This window comes from Tiliqua scincoides, chromosome 8, assembly GCF_035046505.1.
Source record: "Tiliqua scincoides isolate rTilSci1 chromosome 8, rTilSci1.hap2, whole genome shotgun sequence".
Classification (NCBI taxonomy): Eukaryota; Metazoa; Chordata; class Lepidosauria; order Squamata; family Scincidae; genus Tiliqua; species Tiliqua scincoides.
The window spans coordinates 22627493-22654147 of NC_089828.1; the positions used below are offsets into that span (position 1 = coordinate 22627493).

General features: G+C 44.5%; 1 pseudogene; it reads left to right on the plus strand.

Annotated features, from left to right (window-relative positions):
• The first annotated feature begins 20082 nt into the window (after window positions 1-20082).
• Window positions 20083-20202, plus strand: LOC136659535 (5S ribosomal RNA; annotated as a pseudogene).
• Window positions 20203-26655: the final 6453 nt, after the last annotated feature.

Here is a 26655-nt window from a genome sequence, read left to right on the forward strand (position 1 = left end):
CTGCCATGCTACTGAGAGACAGAGACTAAGAGTGTGTGTAAGAAAATGATTATATTGCCTATGGTTTGTAGCATATTATGGTTGTTTAGCTGCTCTGTTTTTGTGGTTTGTGTGTTTTTATGGATTCAGTGTGTTTTATAATATTTCTGTTAGCCTCCGTGAGACCTAATTGTGTTGTATAAATCACAGAAAATGATTAAATATTATTTATTAACAATATATTAGTGTGATAGTTATTATATAAATAATTAAGAGGGACTTTTGCTCATTGGAAGACCACCTGCTTCACAGGAAGAAGGTCCCAGGTTCAATCTCTGCCATCTTCAAAAATGGCAGGCAGATATCCTTGTCTGAAACCATGGAGAAGTGCTGCCAATCAGCGTACACACCACTTAGGTGGATAGTAACTACTACTACTACTAATAACTAGGTATTTATATACTGCCTTTCTGGTCATCGGATTACTCCTCTGACTTTATTCAAGGTGGTTTACATGGGCAGGCATTTCTAAATCCCTCAAGGGGATTTTTACAATCATAGAGGTTCTCTCATTCAAGAATCAACCACATTTCAGAATGGATCTTCCTGGTTTGGTCTCACTTCTGGCCTCCAGTTCTCCCACGCAGGCTGACAAGCAGCTCCATCTCTCAAATGGAGGGCAGCCAAGACGCTTCTTGCTCACACCAAGAGCAGGTGGAATCACTCAGCTGGGCTTGTCAGCTGCTTCAAGATCTCGCCATTTTCAGCTGTTCAGGGAGCTGCCAGTGTCCTCGAACTGGCGACCTTCTGATGTTATCTTTGGGCTAACGGAGGCTCTACCCTCTAGACCAGACTCCTGCCTCCTGTATGGATCAATGATCTGATTTGTTACAAGCCAGTGCCAATATAGAGCAAACTATTTTGCAGCTTCATGTGTCCATTATATAAGTAAACAAACACATAATTGGATGAAGGTGATGGCTGGTCTTGCAAGGATCAATCACCTCCTGCTCATGATCTCCCAGCCATTTTCAATCTTCTTTTTTTTCATTTTATGGCACACTGAAGGAGCTAAAATGGTCAAGGCACACAGTCGATTTTTTGACAATTGACCGGGCTCACCACTCGCTGGTTCGGTGCACACATCTCTCAATGGCCCTATTCATAAATGACGCTCCCCCCAACTTCCTCAGTACACCTACAGATCATCTGCAGCACACCAGTGTGCTACTGGAACGGTGGTTGAAAATCACTGCACTAGATGGTGCAGAAGGGAGATTGAGCCCTTGACAGTCTAGCCCTCAAACCACTAGAGAAGCCGACCCAGTTCAACATTAAGATTTTGCCAGTTTTTAACACACTCTTTTTTCTGTTTACAAGGCAAGACACCTTGCCATGCAAACTACCCATGCGCTGAATATTATACACTTTAGAAATAGGTATCTATTTTCTACTGAGTTGGCTTCTGGGCAATCAGCTTGTTTAGGGATGTCATATACAGTCCAGTTTTGGCCAGGTTGTAGTGCATCCAGCATTTCTTACTCCAGGCTGAGTCTCACCACCAGATTTCTCCATGGTAATTACACATCAATCCATGGCTTGTTGATTTTCTTCTGTGCAGTTGGACAGGCTGAGTATCTCCCAGACTACTTGTGGCTTTGGCAGAGGAGATGTACTGCTTTCTCCTGCTCCTGCAATTCCCAAGAGGCATTGGAAAAGAGGTGGTGATAAGAGTCAGCCAAGTCAGGCACTGGTCATGAGTCCATGCCCGTTAGAGTGCCCAACCAGCCAGGTCAACTCCTGGTGGTAGTGGTGACAAAAGTCAGCTGGGCGACAGTGGAGAGCTACAGAGGTAGATAGTTTGACTCCTTGTACGGTAGCTTCCTGCATTTCTGAAGCTGGTAATGTACTCTAATATTAATTACAAACAAAGTAAGATAATGCACATGGTGTACCTTCAGGGGACGTGAAGTTAGTGGAACTGGGAATATACTGGAAATGGAAAAGGTGCAGAATATAGCGACCAAAATGATTACTGGGATGGGGCACCTGCCTTATGAGGAAAGGCTATAGCGTTTGGGGCTCTTTAGAAAAAAGGCACTTGAGGGGCCTTTGAGACATACATGAGGGGACATGATTGAGACATACAAAATTAAGCAGAGAATAGATAAAGTGCATAAGGGGATATTCTTTTCCATCTCAAACAACACCAGAACCAGGGGACATCCAGTAAAATTTGGAGTGTTGGGAGAGTTAGATCAGACAAGAGAAAATATTTATTTACCCAGCATGAAATTAGCCTGTGGAACTCCTTGCCATAGGATGTGGCCTGGCTGCCTTTAAAAGAGGATTGGACAATTTTATGGAAGAAAAGTTCATCACAGGTTATAAGCCATAATAGGTATGTGCATACCTCCTGGTTTTAGAAGTAGGCTACCTCAGAATGCCAGATACGAGGGAGTGGCAATAGGATGCAAGTATCGTGTTATCTTGTGTGCTCCTTGAGGCATCTGGTGGGCCACTGTGAGATAGAGGAAGCTGCGCTAGATGGGCCTTTGGCCTGATCCAGCAAGGCTCTTCTTATGTTTTTATGGACTTTGAGAGCGTGCTCTTATTGGCTGATAAAGTGAGCAGGAGGTGCTGCCACCGATCACCTACCACTGGTAAACTTGAGGAGACAAGGGGTCAAACATGCTATGGGGGCCCAGTTCAGGATTTTGCTGATGCCAGCAAAATGCATGCATTTGCAAAGCCTTTGGGAACCATTAGGACTCTGGAGAAAAAAGATTTATTTTTTCAGTGTATGCAATTTGCAACCCACTTACAGCCCATGTGGAGGCGTTTGTATATCACACATATTCAACACATTGATCATTTGGAATAGTTATTTAAGAAAAGAAATTCCATCATTCTTCCGAAGAAGTGCATATTTCTATAGACACTTTATTACTTCATGCAATCCATTTTGCTCTTGGTTTATCCAGGCAATTTCGCCTTTAATAGGAAGGAAAATGAACACATTATGTGGGGAACTTGAATGCTCCCAGGAGACCCATGTTACTTGACAAAGCAGGAAAAGCTAAAATAAGACAAGAGATGCCAAGACAAAAGAACAACTTGGTTTGTCAAAGGCGATTTACGTCCCCTCTGCCTTTGAGAGAGAATTAAAATTGTCAGCAATTAGATACAAACAATTAGGCTAATTTGGAACTCAGTTTCATTCCATGCTGAGAGCTCCAAAATGATATTTATTTAAAATTGTTGCAAATTACATTAAGGGCTCCAGTTTTCATCTGAAGGGGTACATTAGATGGCAGTTAGGTTGTTTAAAAAATGCTTTAAGGAGGAGGAGGGGAAGTTGGAATTAACAAGCTGTTGACTCACATGTTTATTTTCAAATTTGGGGTGCTCTCTGAGGCAGGACTTCAGGTCAGTGGCATAGTTAATGGGGGAAGGAGGAGTACATTGCCTCAGGTACCACGCCTTGAGGGGGTGCCAACCGAGCACCCCCAACAGCAGACCTGAGGTAAAAAAAAGCAGTCTAAGGCCTCCAGGAGGCCTTCTTATGCTCAGGGAGACAGTGTATGGCCTCCCCACAGACCACCTCAGAGATGCAACAGATCATGATGGGGTGTTAAGTTTGATTTTGTTCAAATGGAGGGGTGTTCAAATGGAGGAGCGTTAAAAAACTTCATGCCTTCGGGTGCCAGGTGCCTTACCTATGCCATTGCTTCAGGACCAGTTTAACATAACAATAGGTTTTTTGTTGAAATTGTTTCTGCTAGATGTGATAGCAACACATCGTGGACAGAGCCAGAAGATTTTGGAAAGAATCAGAATCCAACAGGGAGTGTCACTGATGCCATTTGCTCAGAGGAGCAGCTGAATTAGAAATAGCAGCAGGAACACTTGTTAAGAATGGTGAGAAGACTCTAGAGAAACATCTCCCACCCCAACACTTGTTTTTTGTCACCACCACTGAGGCAACACCACCACAAGCCCATCTAGTCCAGCATCTATTTCCACAACGACCAACCAAATGTCGCAAGGAAGTCTGCCAGCAGTAGAGGCAAATCCCTCTCCTGCCTTTGCTGCTCTGCAACTGACATCCAGAGGCCTACTGTTTCCAAATGTGGAGGTCTCGAAGAGCCGTCATGACTAATAGCCATTGATAGACTCACCTGTTATTCCTTTGTGGCCATGTCCAACTCCTAATTAAGACTAGGAGAGTTCACGCATCACTCCTGCCATTTGTAGCTTAGCCACTGACATTCAGTCATTTCCTCTCCGAACTATAAGACAGGCAGACTACCAAAAGCTTTTAGCGATGCTGAGAGTTTACTTCTCAATTGTTTAGAACAGGCAGAAATTCAGATCCAATGAGGAAATGCCTTTAGATGCCTGCTTCTCCTATTAATATGCTCCACTTCCCTGACTTTGAAACTCTCTCAATTCTCCAGGAGCTTGACCCACTTCTGCCTGCTTGAGAGAAAGCAACTTCGGAGGCTGTCGTCATACTCCACAACGTGGCTTGTCAGGGTGGAATGGACTCGGAGCGCCATGTGAGAAGCCAGGCATTTCCAAACGCTGCAGGTTCTGTAGCTGCCCCATCTCCCTCCTTGCAGGTGCCCTATTAGGTTTCATGCCACTCTCCCACATCTCATGAGCAAATCATAATGCGCTCCCACTGCTCAGTTGAATGTATGTAGCTTGGGCTAATTTCAGTGGTGGCTGTTCAAGCACTTGCATGTATAACAGATCATTAGACCCCCAGCCCTGGCTGTTGACCATCACTGGACTCTTGTATTGCTGCCACCTGCTTCATTGAGATTTGTATCTGTTTTGGCACATACAGTCAAGACTGCCCTTGTTTGCCACTTCCTGTTCAGCAGGGCAAGATGCTGATCATCTCACACAGTCAACAGCCTTCATTTCTGCACGGCCAGCGCATATCCTATTTATGCTCCCGTGGCGCATAACTGCTTCAAAGCAAACTCTCAGCATGCATACCACAACCATTCAACGTCATAAATGCAACCTAGCTGAACTGCTTATTTTCCATACCCAAAGTGACCCAACCAGCAATTCCAGAATATTATTGCAGAAGAAATGGAGTTAGTTGAAATTATATCAGCTAACTGGCATTGCAGGCCAGCTTCCCAGGTCCCAGTCAGTTAAGCAATGAGCAAAGTTAACAGAACGGAGATATCAAATTGATTAGGGGGACTGCCATCCAATATAATGCATTTTCATTTGAGCAAAGCATTTTAGCAGTCCAGTCCTATCCCCTGCCACGTTATAGCATACAGTCACGCCAGTGGAGCATATTCTGCTTGCTGTGATGGGGGAGCGATCGGACAGCCTGCAGGAGTAAGTAAATATTTTGTTATTTACCTCCTGGTATCTGACCAATCATCTATGGGTCTCTTCAGAGACCTGCACCAGCCATTTTGCTGGCACAAATCCAAGGAAAACCAGAGGGTGTGTCAGATTACGAGATGGAGGATAGGATTCAGCAAGAGTCACTGCCACTCAGATCCATCCCCTCCTTCTCCCAACACACCCCTGGTTCCTCCCCCTCCCTGCCCACTTACTTCCCCTGCCCATTCGCTTCCATTCCATGAAGCATTTCCATGCCAGCCTGCTTGCACTTGCGCAATCCGAAGTCTGTGGCAGCAGGGGTCTTCACGCCCTCACAGGGACTCTTACACCAACTGGACACTAATACCTATTTTATGTTATACAAAATAACAAACTGCTAATTAAAAACTAATCAGGAGACACTAATCCTAAGACACAAACACAACTTTAAGAAGACAACACATATTCAGGAAACAGAAAGGAAAGCAGGCAGCAAATGCATCAATAAATAACTTAACAAAACATGTACATGTTTTGCTACCTGATCAAAAGTGGTCAGTGACTGGGTCTTCCAAGGGAGAGAGCTCCACCATCTAGGTGCTGTTACTGAGAAGGCCCTGTTCCACTCTCCCACCCACTGTACCTCTGCAAGTGATGTGACACAGAGGAAGTCCTCTGATTATGAACTCAATGAAAAGGCAGGTTCATGTGGAAGAAGGCAGCCATTCAGATATTCAGGTACCAAGTCAGGTAGGGCTCCAAAGATCATCACCTGCAACTTGAATTGGAACGGAAACATACTGGTATCCAGCAAAGATTAAATAATAATTAAAAAACTGGATTTGCAACTGTATCCATGGTTTCATGTATCCAAATAAACGAGCAACCCCCCTCCACACATCCCCACCCTCCAGAGGCGGGTGGGGGGGCTTCCCCAGCCATCCTAATGCCTTTTATGGGCATTGCAACATCATTTTCAATTTTCAACCAAAAACTAGAAGTACCATTTTCTGGTCAAAAATGGATATTCTGAGGCCTGCCAAGGTCTTGGTGGATGTCCACAGCCTCTGTGGGGCTCAGAAGCCCCTCCAGCGGGGAGGGGAGCCAGAATCCCCTTGCCTCAAGAGGGCCCAGGCTATGGGGACAGGCATTCACCCATATCCGCAGTTTCAGCTGTCCACGGGGGTTCCAGAATCAAACCTCCCTCTGGATACGGGGGCACTCCTGTACCATGAAATAATCTTCCTTTTAACAACAGTTGTTAGCTTCTGCGTGAGCAGCTCCCAATACTCTTGGTGCCATAATGCAGAAGTTTAATTATAGGTGTGCTATTCATTTGTTTTTATTATTAACTCCCAGCAATTCAGGAAGAGATTGGAAGCAATTAGGAGCTCCACAGGTAATTGATGTATCATTAGTCTAGAAGTTCTATATTTAGTACACAAGCTTTACCGGCGATTGTATAAAGTTAGCAGTAATTATGCTGAGCAGGCTTCCATTGTTGCCGCAGATAAGATTTCTGCTATTCCATAAACGAGGAATTGCCATAGACAGTGATGGATCAAATTGGAGTCACGTTCCAGGGCTATCCCACTAATTGCATGTAATTATGGCATGGGAAAATTATTTTTCATTCTTTTCTGGTTTTTCAGTTGTGGGTTTGACAAATAAATTGTTCAATAAATTACTACTGATTTCCATGCCATTCATCAAGTGTTATAGAAATGTGAAACATTAACACCAGTGTCGAATGACACATAATATATGACCAGTAAATTGTCAACAGAGAATTAAGACATGATATATCAATACCGTGCAAGTGCATAATTGTTACCAAATAATTAAAACCACATTGCCTCCTCTTTTTCGTGTTTTATTAGCCGGTCTTCAAAAATATCTTTTTTTTTTTCATTCTTGCACCTCAATTAGTGCAGATAAATGTCCTGATCACAGTGCAGGGTTGAAATTGTTATCATTCATTCTGCAAGGGGGGGGGGAGAAGATGTACAAATAAATAGTCATGCATGAGATGCATGACAAACGTCCAGATGTACAACCTGTCTGTCCTTGTCAGTGAGGAGCATGGTGTAAAAAAAACAAAAACCCTATTATGGGAAGTCTTGGACATCTACCCCATCTCCTCTGCTTTCCCTCCAGTAAACCTGTTCAACAGTGGCATAGCTGGTGCATTTGAAGCCTGGGGAGGGTGTCACCCCCTCCTCTATATGATAATTTACATCCCCCTCCTCTATACAACACCCTCTACCCAGAAGGGGGAGGCAGGATTGTAACTATATATTTTATTGGGAGAGGGGCTGGCCTGTCGCTTGCCTGTTGTTCCTTTCTTCATTGTACAGGGCTGCCTGTATCACTTGCCTATTGGTTCTTCCTTCATTGAATTCCTTCGATGAATTTCAGTGAAGGAAGGACCAACAGGCAAGCCGTCCGGGCAGCCCTGTATATTTTACTGTGTATGAACAGAATAAATCATAGCAGCCAGCAAGAAGGGAAAAGGGCTGCCTGCATTAGCACCACCTTATGACTGGCAGCCAGGACAAACTACACCCTCTGCCCCTCACCCACATACCTCAACTATAGGTCCAACCTGGGGGAGAGGATTCTAGATCCTCTGAGACAGCTTCTGTTAGATGCCTTAGAACAGGCATTGAAAGGGAGGGGTTTACGTTCCACCCAGGTCCTCCTCCACAGGACCGCTTCACTAGGCTTCTGACTTCCACACGTCCAGTTGAAGTCCTCCGTGTCATATCCTGCGTTGCCTTTGTCATCCCAGGCACTGATCAGGCCTTTTAACTTCTCCTGGTGCCTGTTGCAACTGCTCCCCCTTCTCCCTATATCAACAGAAAAGCCCAAATGGGAAATTCTGCTGGAGGATGGGTCATCTGGATCAGCTTCTTGGTACAGCAGCTCCATTCAGCAAACCCTGTTATGTACAGGAGTTTTGCCAGATTCCCCATCCAAGCTTCACTTAGAGAACTCATGACCATTCTAAGCTAATTAGCTCCCCTAATGGTCCCAGCAATGGCACTAGTTCTGCCCTGCAGCACTGCTGGACCCCACCACCAGGGTAGCTCGCCTGTTTAAGCTGCTGATGTCCTTCTTCCTCCCCTCTCCTGGAGAAGCTTCTCCAGCCCCTACAGCAACACCTTGGTCCTCAGCAGGTCTTGAGTGTGGCAGCCACACACCAATCTCCAGCAGTCTCCATTCACTCAAATGTCTTTTAGTCAGTTAGTCCATCAGCTATTAGTTTCTCAGTCCATTAATCCATCAGTTCAATTCTTTCAGCTTTCCTCCTTCTACTACCCACACCCCTTTTCCTTCCTGCAGGTGTTGCTTTTAACTCTGAGGGTTTTTTTTTTTTTTTTACCTCCAAGTGGCTTCGGCTGTGCAGCACACTCACTGCAATCTAAGACCCTGGTGTTAACCCCATACTAGCCTGCCAGAGCAAGGGGCCACTGTTGAGACCTCACCCTGTCTCCTTGAGGGATTTTGTGCACTTCAGTAACAACAGGGCAGGGTTTTTCCTGCACAAACAATCATTCTGTCTTTGGTCCTGGATGTGGTGGTCTTGTTGACTCACAGCAAGGCAACGGGGATAAGAATGGACAGCAGCAGATTCAGTGGTGATGGGGTCACAGAAGTGGTGGACTTGAGAATATACTACACCTATCGCAACTGAAAATATGCATGAGACGTGGGACATTGCCTTTGCACAGTGAAAACAACATTTTTGCACGTTCTTGCAAGAGGGGAGATTCTGGTTGGATAGCAGGAAGAAATTCTTGACGGCAAGGGTGGTTTGGCAGTGGAACAGATTGCCAAGAGAGGTGGTGAACTCTCCCTCACTGGAGATCTCAGGTACAGGCTCAATAGGCACCTGCTGGAGATGTTCTAGGATGATTTCCTGTACAGGCAGGAGGTTGGACTAGATGACACTAAGGGTCCCTTCCAACTCTATGATTCTGTGTTTCTGTGATAAGTGTCTTGAATGTGTGTTTGCATATGGAAAAGAAAACAATATCTCAGGGTGACAATGTTGCCATGAAGAAATCTGGCCACCACCTGTGACATTAGAGTGCCCTGTCTTGACCAATGTGCCTGGAGCATGCTGTGTGTGTCTCTATATGCATTACACATGCATGCCAGAGATTCTTGTATATATTGCTTTCCCATCATAGACCTGTCCTGTTATTTTGTTGGGCATGTCTTTGGCATTGAATAAACTCCAGTGAAGGGCTTGAATCTCAAGAACCCTCAGATACATCAAAGGGTGTGGCATCATGACAGCTCTTCAGCCAAATCAAGGAGATGGAAGGGTCAATGCAATCCTGAAAAATGAAGAAAGGAATCTCAGGGCATCCTACTTCCAATGGCCATTTCAATGGAACAATTGTTCTGAAAAGCAACATCTCCACTGTGACAGTTCAAGGAACTTTGCTTTGTATGCTCAGGGCTGCCGGGGAGCTTTTTAACAGTGTCGTCTTCATTGCACAAACTTCAATTTACAAAAAAAAGCAGAGAGAGCACTAGAGATGTTAATGGACTTTAAATTATACAATCAAGGCCTAAGAAGAGATATTCATGTGTAAATTATAATTGGAAGAACTGAATGGACTGAAAATGGACTGAAAATTTCTCCTGTAGCTGTGTAAAATTTGGAAGTGCTGCTGGCTCTTGCTATCTGTGGTGAAATGCACCCCCTTGGAATCAAAATTATGCAGATGTCTCTGCATCGACAACCCATTTCAATCCCAACCATGGTGCAAAAAGAGAAGTAAGGCCAAAGTAAAGAATAGCATCTTGGGGTCTTTATGCAGACACAGTCTTCTGTAGAGATGTCCTGAATTTTCTCCAGTTTTGAATTTTGAAGGGAATACAACTATGAATTTCACTTGGGTAGACAATCTTCCTGGGGTACCCGAACAACACACCCTATTGACCACACGATGGCGTCATTTGGGCCTTGGTTTTACTCGTATACAGAAGCTGCATAGGATCACAATTTGGTTGCTACCCTTCTGTAAAACTAAGACCCATTATGACAGTGGAAGTTACTTCTGCTGCTGCCATACCTCTGAGATCCATCCTCTCATTCCCTCTCCCTGCCACCCACCCTCCACCAGCTCTTCCCCAAAACTTTACCAACAAAAAGCCTTCAGAGCTTTGGAGCTTTCGTGCCAACAAAAGCTTTTGGAGTTGCTGCTGTGTCACTGAGGGGGTGGCCCAGAAGCAGCACAGCAGTGACTCATTTTTTGTGCCACTGTATACGTCCTTGCGCTGCTGGAACACTAGCCTGAGTGCTAAACTAGTTATGTTTACTCAGAAGTAAGTTTCACTGTGTTCACTGAGACTTACTTTTATGTAAATTTGCATAGGATTGAAATGAACATGAGATATATACTATCTCTCAGGCAACCTCTGGGAAAATTATGGCCTAGCCCTAAAGGTTAACATATGTCCCTAGGCAAATTTCTCAGTTTACCTCCTGCTTAACCTGAAACTGTTTTTCCTTTTAAACAAGTTACAAATAGCACTTGTGCTGATGACATCATTGCTCCTGCTGTAGAAGTCCTGAAGCTCTGGACCCACTTGACTACACCCAGTGGCATTACTGGGGGTGTGTGTGTGGGCTGTACCGGGTGACAAGCTCGGGGGGGGGTGACACAACTACTCACCAAAATTTTTAAAATCTTGATATTTTCGCATAATACCATCATGTTTTCCTTTTAAACAAGTTACAAACAGCACTTGTGCTGATGACATCATTGCTCCTGCTGTAGAAGTCCTGAAGCTCTGGACCCACTTGACTACACCCAGTGGCATTACTGGGGGGGGTGAGTGGGCTGTACCGGGTGACAAGCTCGGGGGGGGAGTGACACCACTACTCACCAAAATTTTTAAAATCTTGATATTTTCACATAATACCATCATGTTATACATCAATTGATGCACATTTTTATGCAGAATGAAATGAAACAACCACATTGAAATATCTCTATTCTATCAAAAGTTGTAGCCAAAAAACCAGTGGGATGGAGCACTGGTACATCACCACGGCCACTGCTGGGGTGTTGCCCCACCACTGCATGGGAGGAGGTCCATCACAGGGGTGATGCACTAGCCTCCCCTACCATACCCACACCATGCAGCCTCCTATGCATCAGCAAACCCTAGTGACGCAAATGACCACCGTTGGCAGGGAAGAGCTACATTGCAGTGATCATGAGCACTAAGATATGCATCCCAGATCTTCTTGCTCGCAGGGCTGTGTTCATTTCAATCTGGTGTGGCATTAATGACAAATTCCATCAAAAGCTGCCCACTGACATTAAGCTAATTTTATGCAAACCACCCGCAAGGCGTCTGAGTGTTCATCGTACCCTTACTAGAAGATTGCCTTTAATCTTCCGCTGGGATGCCAAGAGGGTACCCCAAACTGTAATCGTCCTTCAAGTAATGAAAAATTGAAAGAAGTGTGGCATGTTTTGCAGCGAAGGAATAAGTGCCTGACTGTTTCCAAACTAAGATGTAATGATTTTGGTAGATGTTTTGCCTCCATCTGTCATTCTTTATGCAGCTGCGTTGAGTACACTGCTGCAACAGCTGTGCAAGGATGACTCAAGACACTGCAGTCTCAAAGCAAGACTCAGGCAAAGTTGGAGCACTTCTAAGTAAGCCTGAGGGCCTTCTGTTCCCTCTCCCCTGATTCAGTCTCACTGCTGTTCCACAACTCCTCAATTCTGGTTGAACTCAGAACATCACAAACAGGAATGGAATGTGTACAATTTGTCTCTGCTTTCAGTTCATTTGCATCTTTTTCTAGAGCTGAGCTGAACCAGTGGTGTAGCTAAGGGGGGCAAGGGATACATTGCCTCAGGTACCACGTCTGTGTCAACCTATACCCATGACAATGGACCCTGGAATACATAGTTGTATTCCCATGACAAAAAGGTAGCCTTCTGAGGCAACCTCCCCTGGCTTCAGTAGGCCCCCTGGTGACCTTAGAAAGGCACTCACAGTTTTAGGGGGGCCTTCTGAGATCCACAAAGGCGGTGCTGGAGGAGGGGGTGGGGGCATGTGTTTAAATTTCTGTGCCCTGGGTGCCAGCATGGGTGACTCACACTGAATGCTATCTCCTCTGGTAGCAGCTAACATGCCCCTTTCTTTCCTTGGATTTGCACCAGCTAAAGAGCTGAGTCAGGACCAAGAAGACCCATTAGCAATCAGGAGGGTTACAGAGGGGTAAGAGTATTTTCCCTTTCCCCTCCCAAGCCTTCTGATCTGACCTCACTACAGCATACAGCACAGAGCGCCTCTTCCCTACTGCCTCTTCCACTCAATTCTCCTCTTCAGTGGCGCAGCTAATGATTGTGTAGCCCGGTGCCAAGCTCAAAATGTTGCTCCAGAAGTGATGTCATAACCAGAAGTGACATCACACCCAGGCTTTTTAAAAAGTGAAAATTGGGAGGGTCCCACCTCCTCCTGCCAGCAGCTCACCACCCACTTGCTCCGCTGCCTCCCTCCAGTCAGTGGCATAGCTAAGGCATCTATCTGCTACCCGGGGTCAAAGATGATTTTGTAGCCCCTCCCTGCATGATAAAATCAAATTTAATTAAGTAAATAAATAAAAAGTTATTGGTTCCATGCTGTATCACAATAACATCTCATTGGCACTCAGAACAATCAGTCTCATAGGTCAGTTTAGAGATAAGCAAATTCACTTTTTGTTCCACAAGACAGTTGTGTTTTCATTTTCTGGTTAATTGGCCATAATGTTTCATAGAAAATAGATACCCCAGTGCAGTTTGTTGCATTGCACACTGCATTAAATTACCTTTCCAATGATATATAACATGATGGTATTATTCTTACATACCAAGATTTTCACAATTTTGGTCACTAGTGTCAAGCTCAGCTTTTTGCCCCCCCCTAAACCTTGATGCCCAGTGCAACTGCTACTCCCTGCACCCCCTTAGCTACGCCACTGCTCCTCTTCCAGTTTGAATTCAGGCAGCAGGAGAAATGGCAGACGTGGAAGCTGGGAGGTGAGTGGAGAGCATCCCTCCCCATTTCACTGTCTGATGCCACCTGTATGTGTAGCCTGTGGTAGTGAGGTTCAGAGAAAGTCCTCTGACAGAGCTCTTAATACACAAATAGGCACCTGTGAGAGAAGGCGGTCCCTGGGGAACCCAGATGATCCCAAGCTGTTTACTACACACAGGCAACCTTAATCATAGCCGAGCATTAACAAATCCCGCTATTGCTTTCACCGCAAAAGCCATTTCCCTTTCCAAAGACCGGTAAATTAAATAAATGTCAAGCAGTTGGCAGAAATGGTATGTAAGGCTTCAGTGACAAAATGAGGGTTAATTTGCCACTTCTTCTATAATGACTGAAGCTATTATACCCAGAGTAGGTGACCTTTTCTCTCTGTGATGTGAAACCATACAAATATGCGTGCACACATACACAAAATCCACTTCATATAACTCTAGCTCTTGCTATGTCAGTGGGGTTATTTTTCCCCATGATGGAAAAAGCCACACATGGTGGAATTCTTTATTCTAAATAGCTTTTATAGGAACACTCTCAGCACCTGGAACCAGCACTTCTTATTAATGAAACAGAAATGTGAATACAAAGGTCAATATATTAGAACTGTAACAGTCAAGAAATTCCTGCTCATAAGGAGAACCCAGCTGGATCAGGCCAAGCAGTCATCTAGGTCAGCAGTGTCCCACAGTATCCCAACTGAGGCCTAAATCCACAAGCTGCATTTAAGGGAGTTCTTCTAATGTAAATGCACAAGGTTCCTCGAGGAGACAGGGTGGGGTGTCAACAGTGGCCTCTTGCTCTGACAGGTCTGGGAAGTATGGGGTTAACACCAGTCTGTAGATTGCAGTGAGTGAGCTGAACAGCTGCTGCCACTTGGAGGCGACAAGGTCCTCAGGGATAAAAGCAGCACCTGGTGGAAGGAAAGGGTGTGGGTGTAGAAGGAGGGAGAGACTAGAAGGAAGGGGTGGGGAGGAAAGATTACTGATGGACTGAATGGAACCTGTGGGAGATGTCTGTGGCTACCATGCCCAAGAGTGACTGAGAACAAAGGTGTTGCTGTGGTGGCAGAAGATGTTGCTGGTGAGAGAGGGAAGGAAGGAGGACCATTGCTGGGGAAAGAACGGGATCTAATTAGCTAAAGTGGGCATAGGTTCTATAGGTGAAGCTTGGAATGGTAATTTAGCAAACATTCCTCTCCTGGGTTTATTTTCTGGAACTGGGATTCACAACCATACTGCCCTTCTGTTACCAAAAGGGCTGTTTTGTTTAGGGGGAATTATTACACTACCCTTATTGGAACCTCAGGGTCGCAGGCTGGATAACAAGATGGCGTAATGCAGAGAAATTCCCTTTAGCTTAAAAAGGAGACTGAGAGAAAGATAGCTTTTAATAAAAGATTATAGTTTTATTACAAAAGCACAAAGGTAAACATAATGCACATGGAAAAATGATAAGTATATGTTTCTTGGTCCTAGTACTTGAATCTAGTGTACCTAGCTTTCATGGTGGTTGCATGTATAGAGTATTTGGTGCATCCGAGGAAATTAGAAAAAGGAAAGGTTGTAGGGAAGGATTTTAGGGGTCCCTGGTCTGCCAAACCCAGTTGCTAACTAAAGATGGGGAGAGAAGGGGAGAAAAAGGGGGGAGAAGAAGGGAATGAGTTCCAGATGCCAGATAGTTACCTGTCTTGTAGAGCAGTTGGATGGGGGGGGGAGAGTCCTGTGTGGAAGACCCTCTGACACAACACAGATGTGTTGTGTCCTTGGAGGGGGAGCCAGAGAGAGCATGTGGCGGGGAGGCCCTCTCTTAAAAAGGGGTTTACAAAACATGCTGAGCTGAATGGTAGCTTCCTTACTACCACACAGCAGGGTAAACATTGAAAAGATGAGGATGTCCCTTATCAACAAAATTCAGTGGGGTCTAATGGCTGGCTTCCTAGCTGGGGGAACTTGAACAATACAATGAATGGGCAACCCAGGAAGGCAGTTCAAGTTTGCATACGGTATTTAAGCAGTGATTGGGTTAAAACAACACAATGAATACAGTAATGTAGGAGACTGGATTAAAACAATACAATGAATAGGAGACACTTAAACAATGATTTACTATGCCAGACTTCTTCCTATAATATGTGAATCATAGGGAGGTGGATTTTGTAACCATGAGCTTGTGCCTTGACCAGAGTTTTTGGAAAAGTGTGCTGGGAGAAGTGTGGCCTGCATGATGTTTTAGTAACATAACCAGATATAGAGAGAAAATTACAACTAAAAGGAAAAAAGGGGACTTTCACGTGACTTTCAGCTAAGAGGTGGTTAGTAGCCATCATGACCAGTAGACATAACAAGTAGGACATAGAGTTGTTCTCCATGTACACCTGGCCCATCCATGATGCAAACAATGATGTTCATATGGGCAGAGGAGGGAGTGGTTGGGGGAGTGGCAAACAGATGCTCATCACTTCTCTCCAGTCTGCTGCTGCCCATTTACCTTACTTCTCCCTCTTTATGGGCCCTTTAAACAAAGCAGGAAATGTGGAGCACACTGGAAGTGTGCTTTGTTTCCTGCTTTGTTTAAAGGGCCTATTTGGAGCAAGGAGCAAGGAGAGAGGGTGGGCCAGATTGCCATGCTCCAAGGATAGGAAATAGCAATTTTATCCCATCAGCTCTTTCCTTCCTCTGTGTGGGCCCTTAAAACAAAGCAGGAAGTGTGGCACACGATGGGAACATTCCCAGCATGTTCCACATTTCCTGCTTGGTTGAAAGACCCTGCATGGAGGAAAGATGGGAGATAAGGGGCATGCTATCTGCACCACTGTCACTGCTGCCACACACACCCCCAAAACCCATGCCATAGGTAGCCATAGACAGCCCCAAAACTTCAACTAGCCCTGTCCTCATGAATGTGTCTCATCTCCCATCTACACTAACGAGAACATCAAATAGGAAGATGTTTTCACAGGGGGCTCAAGTGAAACATAAGAACAGCCCCACTGGATCAGGCCATAGGCCCATCTAGTCCAGCATCCTGTATCTCAAAGTGGCCCACCAAAAGCCTCAGGGAGCACACAAGACAATAAGAAACCTGCATCCTGGTGCCCTCCCTTGCATCTGGCATTCTGATGTAGCCCATTTCTAAAATCGGGAGGTTGCACATACCCATTATGACTTGTAACCTGTGATGGATTTTTCCTCCAGAAACTTGTCCAATCCCCTTTAAAAGCATCTAGGCCAGATGCCATCACCACATCCTGTGGCAAGGAGTTCCACAGACCAACTACACGCTGAGTAAAGAAATATTTTCTTTTGTCTGTCCTAACTCTCCCAACACTCAATTTTAGTGGATGTCCCCTGGTTCTGTTGTTGTGTGAGAGGGTAAAGAGCATCTCTCTATCCACTCTGTCCATCTCCTTCATAATTTTGTATGTCTCAATCATGTCCTCCCTCAGACACCTCTTTTCTAGGCTGTAGAGGCCCAAACACTGTAGCCTTTTCTCATAAGGAAGGTGCCCCAGCCCAGTAATCATTTTAGTCACTCTCCTCCATGTCCACTGCCAGACTGGTAGAATCCCAATTGCCTAGTTAAAAGGGTGATCAGAATTTGTTTGGCCTGGTCTGGGACACGAGAGTCTCCTCCCAATGGGGAGTGGAAGGGGGCTGGGTCTGGCAGCTACGGCGGGCCTTTTAAAAGGCGCAGGACCCAGCCCTCTTCCTCCTTTGCACGTGGGCACCGTGGGAATACAACACCTGCAAGGTCTTCACTGGAAGCCTCCCAAACGTGCATAATTTTATATATTAGACTGTAATCTTTTAACCCAATCAGTTCTTGCAACCACTCAGACCTAAGTTGATTGGCTATTAACTGTTAACCAATTACATCAGACAGTATGTTCAGAGAGTAATCAATCTGAAATGTTCAGATATTGACCAAACCCTTTGTGACTTTTTGAGTATATCTGTCCATATAAATGCGGAGTGATACTACAGTCAGAGGTTGCAATCCTAAACCTACTTACCTGGGATTAAGTCCCATTGAACTCAATGGAGCTTAATTCTGAATAGACATAAATAGGATTGTACAGAGAGAGCCCTAACTAGTAACCCTGTCAGATCTAACCAACTGGCACTCTTTGGACCTTTGCCAGCTGCCATCTTGTTCCAATCCTAATATTCATGTGGAAATGGAAAGGTTCTTGTAGATCTCCTTGTTCTCTGTTTCTCAATACTTGTGAAGGACAATGACTGAGATTGTGCAATAGGAAGGCTGCATTAACTTCAGGATAAAGGATTTAATGGATTAATTCATCCCATCTGATAAACACTTTAGTTGAGGTTTTCAATTAGCCTTGAATCTCATCTATCACTGCATTACTAATGACTGCCCTCAATGAGAGAGAGAGATGATCAAAATTTTAACTTTAGTTCCTTTCCCACCCTTCTTCACAGAGACTCCACACAAGTAACAGCCATTTCAAAAGCCATACGCAATAAAAGCATACACAAAACATTCTTGGTTGTAGCAAATCGTCAGTTGGCATCCTTCATTCTCGGATGATGTAGCAAATGGTACCTTTGAAAGGGCATTGTTTTAGTAGAATTTCTGGTGGGAAAATGGAGTAGAAGTAGAGGCCCTGTTAGGATTGGGCCAATGGTCATTATATATCCCAAACATTATGTTGATTAACAGCACATCATTTGGAATCATACAGTTGGAATAACCCACAAGGTCATCTAATCCAACCCCCTGTCTGTATTCCATAAAAACAGCCACACTAAAACTGGAGAACACAAACCACCACACAGTTGTTTTGCCTGTACGTCGGCTTCTCCCGAGTCCTACCCTCCACAAGTTAAAAGTCAGTGAACAGCAGCTCTGCAGCTGATTGGAGAACAGAGAGAGGCAGCAAACCCCCTTCTTCACTTGCCTGCCGGGACCAATTGTTTTCCAGCTACTCTCAAATTAGGTTAGCCACTAGACACCTTGTAGCTGCTAGACAGAGTAGGAGTGACAGCAAAGCACTTTCCAGTGTTAAATGCTGACATCAAATACTGAATATGTGATTATAACCAATCTCAGAATTTGCAATGGGAGATTTTTAGGGGGATTTACGGTGGCAGATCTGTCTCAGCTCTACAATGTATGGGTTTGGACATTTCAATCTGCATGGAGTCTCAACTGTAATTCCACTCACATCTCTCAGAATCAGGGGGCAATGTGGAATTTGAAGATGGAGTCGTATAACTTTTAAAGCACCACACTTTGCAACAAAAATGGTTGTCTGCACTGCACGTGCAGTGTGAGGCTCGTAATGCCTCTGTTTCCTTAGCTACAACTAAAATCCTTATGCTTACTACAGTGGCATCACTAGGGTTTGCATCACCCAGTGAGTGAGGCCATGTCACCCCCATGATGGACCTCCTCCCATGCAGTGGGCAGGGCAATGCTCCAGGCTGTGGGCCTGCTGGGTTTTTGCCTTTAGCTTTTGATAGAACAGATATATTTAAGCACTGTTTATTCCATTGCATTCTGCATGAAATTACACATCAAATGAGATATAACATGATGGTATTCTTTGAAAATACCAAGATTTTAAAAATTTTGGCCATAAGTGGTGTCACACGCACCTAGGGATGCCACTGCTTAATATTCTAGAACACTTGCTTCCCAACAAGTAAAGCATCCAGGAAAACATGGAACAAACAACCACAGAATGGTAATACCTATATATGATGGCAGTTGTCACTTTTGCATGTTTTACAAAATACACTGTTACCAGTCATTGTGTCACCTTCTCAGAGAGGATAATTGCTTGGTGTTTCTTCTTAAATTGCAGGGACAGAGTGAACGGAATTACCCGTGGAGGTGCCTACAGGTTATTCAGATAACATATGTAACAAACAGGGCAATGCAAATGAGCACATAAACACAGCTCCGAGAAGATCAGGTGAAGTTAGAAAAATTCTACCAAACAGAGGGACTGAAATGATTTTGTCAGATGAGACAACACTGATTGGACCCGACATAATTCAATAAATGTCAGAAAGAATGAGACAGGGCAAGAAATGCGTACCAGAGAGATTTCAATCAAATGTTTGATATCAGTGATGTTGTGTGAAATAACAAGATCTAAGGACAAGGGGGAAAAAGAGAAAGTATTTCTTGCTGAGTTGACGGTAGCTATAATACGATCCTCTCTGCTTGGTCTCCATCATGTTCCTGATTAGGGTTGCCAGTTTGCCAAAAGTTTCTCCAGTGTTTGACTTTGAACTCGGGTAATTGGGAAACAAAGATTGATCTCAAATCATTTTTTGGATTGCTGATGGTCTCTTTGCCTTTGCCACCTCTTTATTGTCACCATCTCAGTCCTCCATTTTTCAAGGCTTGTTACATCACCAGAACCCACTGCAGAAATCCCAGATTTTTGGATGCTGGGAGAGCTAGGACAGTGTAGTGGTCTTGGTGCTGGACTTAGACCTGGAAGATCCATGTTCAAATCCCCACTTGGCCACAAAACCTTTTGGGTGACTTTGGGCTAGTCACTATCTCTTGACCTCACCTACCACTCAGGGTTGTTTAGATGCCAAAAGGGGGGAAAGAACCATGCACACCACCCTGAGCTCCTTGGAGTAAGGGCAGTATAAACATGTGAAAAATAAATAAGTAAATCATAGATGCAGCAGCAACTGTTACCTTGCACATGCCCGATCTCGTCTGATCTCGGAAGCTAAGCAGGGTCAGGCCTGGTTAGTACTTGGATGGGAGACTGCCTGGGAATACCGGGTGCTGTAGGCTTATACCATAGTCTTTCGAGACTGAAGCTTGCCAACCAATCAAATCACTGATGCCATAAATTCTGCACCATAATGAGAGCGACAGAAGCAGTGCTCAAGTCTTTTTTCCATCAGCCTGCCTCATCCACCTGCCACTTGACCCTTGCCTTCTGAACTCCCGCATTAGCCAGCCACTCTGTATGGAACATAGGGAGAAAGAGACCCCTCCATTGGCCTGCTCGGACACCTGATGACTTTGCTTCTACCTGATAGATGCATCTTACTTCCCTGCCCACCTGGCATGCTTGCCCCACCTTCAATACTCCCAACCATTCTGAAGGGGGGGGCATAACATTCCCATTGTGGGGGCCCACATATTCAACAATTGAATGTATGTAGGCCCAATGCACTTTGGTGTCATCCCAGAGAAAATCTGAAAATTGACTATGAGTTTACACATTTAATTTGGATTGGATTGTCCGCACAAGTCCTTTAAATGGCTGGTGGCACTGAAGCGGGGGCATGAATGTTCAGAGACTGAGATGTTAAGGTATACACCTGCAGTCGTTCTCTACCACATGGAGGTGAGCAATTTGAGAAAGTATTGTGTGATTTAGCCCAGGGATACTTATTACTTATTAATTTTTAAAAAAATCAGCCCACATTTCCTTCCTTATTAGAGCTCAAGGGAGCTGAGAACACATGGCCTAGTATTGTATTGTATTGTATTGTATTGGCAACCTTCAGTCTCAAAAGACTATGGTATCGTGCTCTGAAAGGTGGTTCTGGCACAGTGTCTAGTGTGGCTGAAAAGGCCGATTCGGGAGTGACAATCCCTTCCACACCGGGAGCAAGTGCAGTCTGTCCCTGGTCTGTCTCCCTGGCTATGGGCCTTCCTTCTTTGCCTCTTTGCCTCAGACTGTTGGCCAAGTGTCTCTTCAAACTGGGAAAGGCCATGCTGCACAGCCTGCCTCCAAACAGACCGCTCAGAGGCCAGGGTTTCCCACTTGTTGAGGTCCACTCCTAAGGCCTTCAGATCCCTCTTGCAGATATCCTTGTATCACAGCTATGGTCTACCTGTAGGGTGCTTTCCTTGCAAGAGTTCACCATAGAGGAGATCCTTTGGGATCCGCCCATCATCCATTCTCACGACATGACCGAGCCAACGCAGGCGTCTCTGTTTCAGCAGTGCATACATGCTAGGGATTCCAGCACGTTCCAGGACTGTGTTGTTAGGAACTTTGTCCTGCCAGGTGATGCCGAGAATGCGTCGGAGGCAGTGCATGTGGAAAGCATTCAGTTTCCTCTCCTGTTGTGAGCGGAGAGTCAATGACTCGCTGCAGTACAGAAGTGTACTCAGGATGCAAGCTCTGTAGACCTGGATCTTGGTATGTTCCATCAGCTTCTCGTTGGACCAGACTCTCTTTGTGAGTCTGGAAAACGTGGTAGCTGCTTTACCGATGCGTTTGTTTAGCTCGGTATCGAGAGAAAGAGTGTCGTTGATCGTTGAGCCAAGGTACACAAAGTCATGGACAACCTCCAGAGTGTCATTGATCGTTGAGCCAAGGTACACAAAGTCATGGACAACCTCCAGTTCATGCACAGAGATTGTAATGCAGGGAGGTGAGTCCACATCCTGAACCATGACCTGTTTTTTCTTCAGGCTGATCGTCAGTCCAAAATCTTGGCAGATTTTGGATGGCCTAGTAAGATATTAAGTAATCCCAGGTGTCCATTGCCCAGAGCAAATTAACCAAGAAACTTACATAGGTCTGCTGGGTCAGAGAAGAGCAATGGGAGACCAGTGACAACATAACAGTCTCAGCAAAACACTTGTTGCTTTGCTTGAAATTCTTCAACTGTTTTGGCCAAGCCAGTGTTTCTCAAACTGTGGGTTGGGACCCACTAGGTGGGTTGCGAACCAATTTCAGGTGGGTTCCCATTCATTTCAATATTTTATTTTTAATCTATTAGACTTGATGCTACCATGGTATGTGACTGCATTTGGGGAAATGTTACAGACCTGTACTTTTAACGAGCTACTAAGTATATTCTTTAAACAATGATAGTAAATGGGACTTACTCCTGGGTAAGTGTGGGTAGGATTGCAGCCTAGGATGGTTAAAAATTTTCCTGCTGGATGATGTCACTTCCGGTCGTGACATCACTTCCGGTGGGTCCTGACAGATTCTCATTCTAAAAAGTGGGTCCTGGTGCTAAATGAGTGAGAACCACTGGTCCAAGCCATAATTTGTCTCAAAATTTTATTGCAAGCCAAATTGGATGGAAACTTCCTTCGATACTTGATTATCATTCATTGTTCTTCTTCCCTTTCATAATCCTGCCTTCTCCTGTTTGACAGATATCCAAGCAAACTCATTATTTGTTTGCTAGCCAATTGATAAATAATGCTTTTGTTTTATTTACAGTTACATCCTAGTAAGTACATCAACATTATTGACACTTGGCTAATTAACGAACCTCTCCAGAGGTAGCCATTGGCTTAGGCATGGCTGAGTGCCCGTTTTTCTTTGATATAAAAGTGACTGGTATTAATCAGGAGCAATTTCATTCCAGTATCGGAGGTATACTTTCAGAGCTAAGAACCATACCTATGAAAATGTACCTGTGTCTCCCCTATCTGTCCTGACCGCATGTCCCTGTTTCCACAAAGCCCTACAGCTCATGGCCAATTTTTCTTTTTCCAGATTTTCTCCTCAGAATGATGCTTTGTCATTATGTGATGTCTACACTGGAGACTTCTGGTGGTTTTGTGATATCTATATCTAGGTTGAGGGGGTGAGAAGCAAGTACACACAAAGACAGGCTAATGCCTCAGCATAAATCTTCCTTGTCTCAAGCGTCAGGAAGTATTTTTTTATTTCGATGTCATATTTCAGTACTTCACATATAAAGCCCCCAAAACACTTGCCCGCCATCTTTTAGCTGTGCAACTGTGATGTGACATTTCCAAACATTCTAAATATACCCCCTCCAGCTTCCGTTCAATATAATGGGGACAATTTTATTTCTTCAGAAAATGCACCACAAATGAAGTGGAAATTAGATCATGTCTACACGCAGAGCAATAGATGCACAAGACCAGTCTTTCAAGGTTAAGGCCTTGTCAGCTCTTGTGAGAGGAGAGAAGAGGGGGGTTTAAGGCAGGGGCTCAGAATGGCAGTCACTTAAAATGAGTAATGTCCCCAAGTCCTTGCATATTCTAATGTCAAATAGGACAATTCTGTAAGATTCTCGCTTCTAATGTACAAGAAGCAGGCTGATACAAAAATTTCAATTGAGTGACTTGTCCTTGCTTTCCCCCACCCATCCTTTCTGCAACTTTGCTCCCTCAGAGGTCCTTGTGGTGAAGTAGGGATCTCTGAGGAAGTCCATTTGCCGAATGTGTGACAGGAAGCTGCTAGAGGCCATTGCCGTTTCTCATCTCTTAGAGGCATGTGTTGGTTAGGGGAAGGTGGCAAACCTGGAAACTGAACTGGCTTAGAAGCCTTTTCCAGATCCATCTCTGACGGACCCTGGGCAATCTAAAACCTGGTGCAAAATGGATCCACTGGGGAAGAGATTTAACATCTCTGAATTCTCCAGTTCCAGATTTTTCCACTAACTTTTTCTAAAAAAAAAAAAAAAATCTTCTTAAATCTATTTTTTCAACCTGTTTTTTCTAACCCTAAATGTCTTGAGACTCCATTACCTGATGGTCTGCCTCCCCTCTGTCTAACCCATGTTGAGGTCTTCTGAGAAGACTTTCTTGAATGTCTCTCCACCTTCTGAGGTGCAGCTTGGAAGGACATGTGATGGAGCCTTGTGGTGGTCCCCTCCTTGTGGAACCCCTGCAGGAGGTGTTTTTGGCCCTTTCCCTTCCTCAGATTTAGAGGGGGCTGAAGACATACTTGGTTGCTCAGATTATGTTGAGTTTTATACTGTTATCCCATATGGTATCCCATATGTGTTTTGTTTTCTGGTTTGATATACGAGACTTCCTGCTCTTTTATTGTGACTGTGAGTTGTCTTGAAAAAAAATACACTCTAATTTTGTTTATTTTTATTGTTTTAACTAATGTTTATCCTATGTTTCACACCAATGTGGCACAAACACCTAACAAGAACAAATACATACAACTTTGTCATAAATACAAAACATGGCCCACTCCAACGTAGGATTGGGCCATAACATGTAGGGCACTGGTTCTCACACATTTAGCACTGGAACCCACTTGTTAGAACGAGAATCTGTCAGGACCCACCAGAAGTGACATCACCAAGTAGGAAAATATTTAGTGATCCTAGGCTGTAATCCTACCCACACTTACCCAGGGATAAGTTCTATTGACTATCATTGTTAAAAGAATATATATAGGAGCTTGTTAAAAGTACAGATGTGTAACATTTCCCCAAATGCAGTCACATACCATGGTAGCATCAAGTCTAATAGATTAAAAATAAAATATTGAAATGAATAGGGACCCACCTGAAATTGGCTTGCAATCCACCTAGTGGGTCCCGACCCACAGTTTGAGAAACACTGCTGTAAGGGTTTATGACAGTGTTCTGCGTGTTGGAAAATAATGTCTCGCAACACACTGTACTATCTGTATGTTTTGTGAGTTGCCTTGAGGTCTTTTGAGAAGAAAGGCAATGCAAAAAATAAAAATAAGCGATCAGAACTAAAATAAAATGCATTTCTTATTTTCTCATTGCTTTTTACCATGTACTTGTTTCTGATTTTTGTCCAAGAAACCTGTCCCTTATCCAGCGAATGATGGCTAGCATGGCTGCTTCTCCTCTTGAATATCAATTTTTTTTTTTGGGGGGGGGGGGAATTCTAGCTTGCTCAGGATTTGAATTGGGCTCTGGGGGGCATAGAGAGAAAGCCTAATTCAAGTTGGAAGGGTGAGTGCTTTGAAAGTGAAGATAACAAATTAAAGAAGTCCAACTTGCACTTTAACAAGTCGCATGGTTACTTCTGTCTCTGTGGCCAGCAGAGCAGGCATCAATTTTTTACTTGAGAAAGAAAAAACAACAACAACCTGATTGGAGTTTATCAGAAGGGAATGACCAAGTTCAAAGCTTAGCAGTGCCCCCCACTTCTGCCTTCTTTGAATTAAAGAATCAATTTATTTTTCTCAAGCTAACCCAGCGGTGCTTGTTCCCAGTTCAAAATTCTTCAATGAAAGCAATTTATTTGGGGAGGGGGGGAGGGAGGAAGCACAGCTGTGCCATTCAGAGAGCATGCCAAGACAAATACGAACTCCGCTGGAGGGATCAGAAGAGCATATGGCAAGAAGGACTATACCCTACAGGCCAAAATGGCTGCTTGATCTATTTTGACATTTTTCTCCCCAGACAAAGTCATGAATAAAACGGCGGAAGATTGCTTCAACATGGAACAGCACATTACATTATTTCATCTCTGTGGGCTGGATTGGATGACGGTCTTCTGACCAGTCCCTTTTCATGCACTTAAGGAAGCGAGCGCATGCCGAATAGCACAGCATGAACCGCTCCCCCACAAGCAATTTGAATGCTAGTTTAAATCCATGTATTTTGTTAAAAGAGAGTTTATCTTTCCTTTAACTAGAGCTGAAATCCATCTATTTTGAAAATCCCCCATCCCATGCCAACAAAACTGTCACCAAACCGGGACCACCCACAAAGAAGTTGGAGATCTCTGGATACTCACTGGTCTCTCTCTGAGACTGCCCAAGTCTCTCTGAAAGTCTAGAACTGTGGCAGCAAGAGCTCACCCTCTGTTTGATCGTGCAAACATTGGGGCTTTCAGGAAGCCCCCAGAATACTTTATGGTGTGACGTCACCCAGGAGCTCCATGCACTGTGCCTCCCCAGGCTTGGACCTCACTGCACATCACTGGTGTGCATGAGTCTCACTATCTTTGTACAGATCTACATTGCTTAACAACATTTCACTTAACAATGGACCGCAAATACGACAGTGGCCAAAGCGCAACAAAGGGGCTCTAGATTAGGCAGTCAGGTCTCCCATAACCTGCACCAGAGTGTCTGTTTACACAACAAAGAGGCTCAATGCAAAGAAGAGGCAATCGGTCACTGGTAGCTTGCACAGCCAGCAAGTGTCTGGCAGGGAGTGTCTGTTTACACAAAAAAGACACTAGATTGGACTGTGTCCCGTCCAAATATTCCAACTCCCTTCTAATGCCCACTTTTTGGCTAATTAACACCCTCCTTTTCCAAGAACAACAGCTGTGGTGTGCAAAGAAATGAACAGAACTCCTTATCAGTTGAGCAATTAACAAGAATTTATGGCTACAGACACATGCACTGCCTGCAAGTCCTCTTGTCCAGAGGCTTTCCCTCCCAAAACTCCACTTAACTCAGTGAGTAAAGGTCTGAAGCCTCCAGTCCAATCCGGTCTCCAAAGCACAGTCTAGTCTTTCCAATCCAGTCTTCTGCACCAGAGTCCCTGCTCTCCAGCAGCA